This window comes from Cajanus cajan, chromosome 1 (assembly GCF_000230855.2).
Source record: "Cajanus cajan strain Asha chromosome 1, NIPB_CcT2T_4, whole genome shotgun sequence".
NCBI lineage: Eukaryota > Viridiplantae > Streptophyta > Magnoliopsida > Fabales > Fabaceae > Cajanus > Cajanus cajan.
In genome coordinates, this window is record NC_138517.1 from 34,917,799 (window position 1) to 34,924,174 (window position 6,376).

The window sequence follows — 6,376 nt, forward strand, 5'->3', positions numbered from 1 at the left end:
TTATTTTTATAGTATATTTTTAATTTAAAATAATAATTTAATTATATTATATATAAAATATGTTGTGTAATTTTTTAACGAATATTTAAGACATGATATAAATTTTATTGAAATTTATAAGTATAAAATATATATGACATGAATATTCTTTTTAAAAAAATTTAATAGAAAGCGAATCATGTAATTCGATTAATAACTCGTCCATCCAACACATACTCATCTGATCTAATACTCTAACAAATTTGGTAACTAGTACAATTTATAAAACATTGCTTCCACGTGACAGATTAGTAATGCTCAATGATAAAATCTTTCAAAATGAGGATTGGTGATGTTTCTTTCAACCTAATTATTATGTTTTAATAAAATAGTATAGTTTTGATGATTATTATGTTTTATTTTTTATTTCTATTTAAAACATTGGCTCAAATTATTTTTCTTATTCAATAATTTTATTTGTGATTCAATGATATTATAATATTGTATTATTAATTACTTAATATATTATATTAGAATTTTAAAAATATATTATTAATTAATACTAACTTAACCATTAAACTTTAAACCAATGTTGTCACTAATTTGATGACAATTCTAATTTTAAAATCATTGATGTAACATATATTTTGAAGTAACAAGTGATATAATGATAAATGAGTTCTAGGGTCCACTACTTCATCATGTGGTCTATGTGCACCACAAATAATGACCTTTAGATTAATTAACCTTTAACTCTTATGATGCACCCTTTCTCACCATAAAATTGTCAATCCGCTTTCAGCAACCTTCATCACCAACCAACCATTACCTATGGATCCGGATTCTCTGACTTTGGGGAAATAAAGTTATGGTAACTTAATACATCTCAACCGTTAAATGTATAAAAATAAATCAGATTGTGACACGTGTACAATATATATTTTAACTTAAATGTACACGTGTCACAATCTGATCATTTATTACAAATCTAACGGTTGAAATGTATTAAATTACCCTAACTTTCCCTCCACAAAGTCAGGGGATCCATTTCCATTACCTATGACTGCTCGAAGCAATTTTTGAGTCGTAACGATGTTCCTTCAAAACCCACAGCCGCAAGTCATCATACAAGACCCATTATGAAGAAATCCTTTAGCCATGAGCAAGTCACTTTCACTACTCCTTTCTCCAACACCCTTCTCGTTGTCGTCGATAGCAACATCTCTAACCTTTCATTTGCATCCTCTTCTTGGAGAAGCATGGCATTCAACCTCATCATATAAAAATATGTGTTGATCCCTTCATTCTAATTTAACTAATGTAAATTTTATTTTATGCTAATTAGTTTATTATAGAAATTTACATCATATGAAAGTAATTCTATTGAGAATGGGGTTCCGTCTATAGGCTCAAAAGCGGACTTTAGCACAACCAATTAGGAATGGTCAGGTATTCTGTATTACAGTAAAGAAGAGATGCAACATACGATACCAATTAATAATGTTTTAGGATTGGTAAAAAACTCGAACACGAATGTAACTTATTAGCTTTTTTATATATAAAAAAATAATTGTTGCATAAATTCATAATATTTTTAAAATTAATTGTTGCATATTTGTCATAAGGGGTTGTTGGGTCATAAATTCATCACTATAAATGTGAGTCCAACGCGAAGAATCAAGTTCGGTATGAACGCAAATTTCAGTAATTTAGATTGCAAATAGAGTATTCCAAAATTTGTCAATCATCAAACAAGCACTATTTTTATATTCCAAACGATCAAAACTTATCACAATTATCCGAAAACACATTATAACACATCAATTTCATGTAAATATGCATCAATTACAAAATTTTCAATCCCTCATAAACCCTAAGGTGCATTTCAAATAATTAATTTCTCTTCCAAAACATTAATTTTAACATCTAATACCAGAAATACAATCACAAATCTATACAGAAGTTATCAAAATCATCAAACATATAAAATGAAACGAATTTAAAATTCCTAAGAATTATAGGGACCTTTCCCTCTACTCATTTCCTCTTGTAACTACATATATAAAAATCCCCTTTTCCCCGTATCTTGTTGCGTTGATTAAAACAATTCTGATGCAATTTGGGATTAACCTTGAGCACTCATCCTCAGAGCTCCCTCTTTTCTTCTTTTTCTCTTCTAACCCTTCAGAACTCAAAATGAGGTGAACAGGCTAACTCTGTATGACTTCTTTCTTAAAATAATCCATTAGGCCGAGTCAATCCAACCCACTTTTTTTTTCGACCCGCTTCTCTTTTCTCCAAAATAGTTAAATAAATAAATAAATAAAATAATATTTTTCTATAATAATAACAATAATTATGACCAAATGCCACATAATAATAATATTTTTGAAAATGGGGTGTTACACAGTTACAAAATAAAAATAAAAAATCAAGCTAAAAAATAAGTTAATTATGATTCCTAATTACATATATATTATGTGAATAATGAGCATTAATAATAAGTCACATGTTATCTATAAAATAAATGAAATAAATAAATTAGCATACTAATATGAAGTTGATCCATAATGCATTTATGAAGGCCTTGCTTAAGGATTTAAAAAAAAGTTACTGCGACAATTTTGGTCATTTTAGACCAAATCAAGTAGCCTATAGCTAAAAGATATAGAAATAGAGAGAAAGATCAAGTAGTTAGTCATACAAATATGTAGCAAATAATTCACCCCAAAATCAATAATCATCCTCCCCAAATTCATACTTTGTAGAAAAAAGTAGTACAAGATAAAATTAAACCTATAGAAATAATATCAAAATAATCACATAATTAAATAACTTTTAATACCAACATACACTTTTCAAATTTAATTTTAGATGAAATAGTAGTCAAAAAAATCTTGAAAGTTTAATTTAAATATACTCACTACACTAAAAATGTAAATAAATAGCACCAATTAGAAAACGCTTAAATAAATAAACACTTTAAACAAACACGCATAATATTAAAAAAAGTGTTAACTGAAATAAGTACCATAGGAAATTTACTTATAAAGAACTTTTTTTTTAGAACAAAAACGACGAGTATAGTCGATTTATTATTTATATTTTTAAAATTAAAAAACAAAAGTATCCTAATGTTATTTTAAAGATAGAGAATATTTGGGCTAAATACCTATTTTGGTCCCTTATAATCTTTTTTTGTTTCAATGTAGTCCCTCTTTTATTTTTTGTCTCAATTTGATCCCAAACTAATTAACTAGTTTCAATTTGGTCCCTAATAAATTAATTAGTTTCAATGTGGGACTTCCGTTCAAATTTCTTTAACGGAGTTAACTATTGGCCACGTGGATGCCACCTAGATGCATAGGTGGATGCCACGTGGATGAAATTTTTTTTTGAAAACACCTGGAACCAGAACGGGCCGTTCTGAATGCGCTTTTGGTATGTTAATTTTGTATCGGAAACGGGCCGTTCCAAATGCAAAATTTACACACCAAGAGTACACCAGAACGGTCCGTTCTGAAACTAGAACGGACCGTTCTGGTTTCAGAACGAGCCGTTTTGTTTTCAGAACGGGCCGTTCTGAAATCAGATCGGTCTGTTCCAGAAATAGAATATTATTTATTAATTTTATTAAAAAATGTAATAATTTTGAAAAAAAAATTTTTATGGTAAAAATTTTAAAATTACTTATTTTTATAAAATACAATTGCCTTATAAATAGAGTAATAACTTTTTCTTTTTCTCTTTCTATCCGAAGAAATATTTAAGTGTCACTTTATAATTTTTTGTAACTTATTTAAAATTAGAGGAATAAAATGATAAAAATTAATAGGATAAACATAATAAAATTATTAATTTATTTTCTTTTAGTGTCCTCTAAATTTTTACATTCATTTAAAATAAAAATATTTTATATGTTAATTTGAATTAATTTAACGAAGTATTATATGATTTTTAATTTTTTAAAACTTTTTATAAATTTGATCTATACATGAAAAACTTTTTAATTTAACAATTAAATTCTTAAAAATTTGATATAGAACATTAATTATTAAATAGAATAAAATCTATCAAGACTTACTATTGAAGTAAGTAAATTTTTTCTTCATTAAAAATGAAAATAATTTTACCACAAAATAAAAAACAATTAAACAATAAAATAAAATATAAAAAAATATTAATATATTTATTATATTAGATATAACAACATAATTAAAATATAATTAATAATGTCATTTCATCATTTACTGTATAGTGTCATTTCATTGACAATATAGTGTCATTTCATCCTTTACTGTATAGTGTCAATTTGGTAGTAAGTGATTCATCCTTTAGTGATACATTGCATTGTCCTTAATAATACATTGTATAGCCTAACTGTTTAGCAATTGAAGTTATCAATTTTCATTGACAATATTACCAAATTCAGTGTTTGAAATGCTTTGTACCTTGGGTCTTTTTCTTTCCATGATTTACAACCGTGAATTATAATCATTGATCGTTTGTGTTTAGCAGTCTGGAACCAGAACGGGCCGTTCTGGTTGTACTTTTAGTGTGTTAATTTTGCACCTGGAACGTGCCGTTCCGGATGCAAAATTAACACACCAAAAGTGCAACCAGAACGGCCCGTTCTGGTTCCAGGTATTTTCAAAAAATTGCCATCCACGTGGCATCTACGTGGCATCCACCTATGCATCCACGTGACATCCACCCATACAACAGTTAACTTCGTTAAAGAAATTTGGACGGAAGTCCCACATTGAAACTAATTAATTTATTAGGGACTAAATTGAAACTATTAATTAGTTTGGGACCAAATTGAGATAAAAAATAAAAGCAAGACTACATTAAGGGGGGTGTATTGGTTTAGGATTTCGTAGGATTTTAAAAGACTTTTTTTGAGTAAAAAAGTCCATTGGTATTCAATCAGGATTTTATGTCACTTAAAAACAATCCAGTGATATTCAATCTGGATTTTTAGGATTTTTTAAAGAGTCCATTAAAATCCACTGGTATTCATTTGAGATTTTTTACAACTTAAAAACAATCCATTGGTATTCAAAAATTTAAGGATTTTAAAGGATTGTTGTGTGAGAGGGATTTTGAAAGACTTTCTAGTGTTATCTATAAATACCAGATTCATAAAACAATCCCATCCAAACCCATCGGATTTTGAAGGATTGTTTGAAATGATTTTTCAAGTGTTTTAAGAATTTTCAAGTGAGTTTTTCATCTTTTTTTTCTATGCTCCTGTCTTCTCCATTTTTTCTCTACTAATAATACTACACTATTGTTCATTGCTCATATATAATACTATTCTCATACCATTCTCCTATTTTGTGAAACTCTAATATGTAAATGATAGTGTCATTGACTTGTTTTATTTTTCTGTTCGTTCTCTTTAATTGACTTACTTTATTTTATTCTATGTAGTTGAATTTGTTCCTTTATATAACACAAAAAAATACTTGAAATTTTAACTTTTAAGTGGTAATTTTTTTTATGACACACGTTAAGAAAAGAAAAAGGTGAAAGATGAAATTGATATCATAATCTCAACAATATATATATATATATATATATATATATATATATATATATATATATATATATATATATATATATAAAAGATGAATTTGTTAGGGTTTTTGTGAGTAGAATGAGATAAAAATGGATCTTAGTAGGGGGAAGAACCCTCTTAGCATAAAAATTGCGAATTCTCTCTTTCCCTTGAATTTGTTACTCTTATCCCTCCTCCTTTTATGACTCAACAATTATTTTATTTTTTTTACTATGAATTTTTCTTTTTTATTTTTATATTATGAAATTAAGATTTTTTATATTTTAAAAAAAGAAAATTAACATAAGACATTGCAATATCTAATTTTTTAGGGTTTAGGATTTATGCCTTCATTAACTTATTTTTTAAAAAAGAAAATATTGTTAAAATATTTGTTAGAATAATTTATATTTATAAATATCGTTAAAAATTATCATATATATATATATATATATATATATATTCTCTATATCTAAATACTTCTGTTTATATAAAAAAAATTATATATCTAAATATTTTTTCAGTATCGAATATACTAATTTTTTTATATAAAAAATTATCTTATGTTTCGATATTTTCGTTTTTACATTTTTTTTTATAATAACTGAGGTATTTGATCCATTTGGATAGCAAAAATATATTCGATCTTGTATGATGGTGTGCTTCTAAAAATAATAATATAATTTTATTGATTTTGTCTATTATCCGTAATTATTTATATAACTATTTTTTAACATATATTGTTTTAGTAATTCAAATGGGAGATTCACAAGGAAAAAAGAAAAATGAAAAGAGAAAGAAAACTATGAAGCTTGGATTAAGGATGATTCCGAT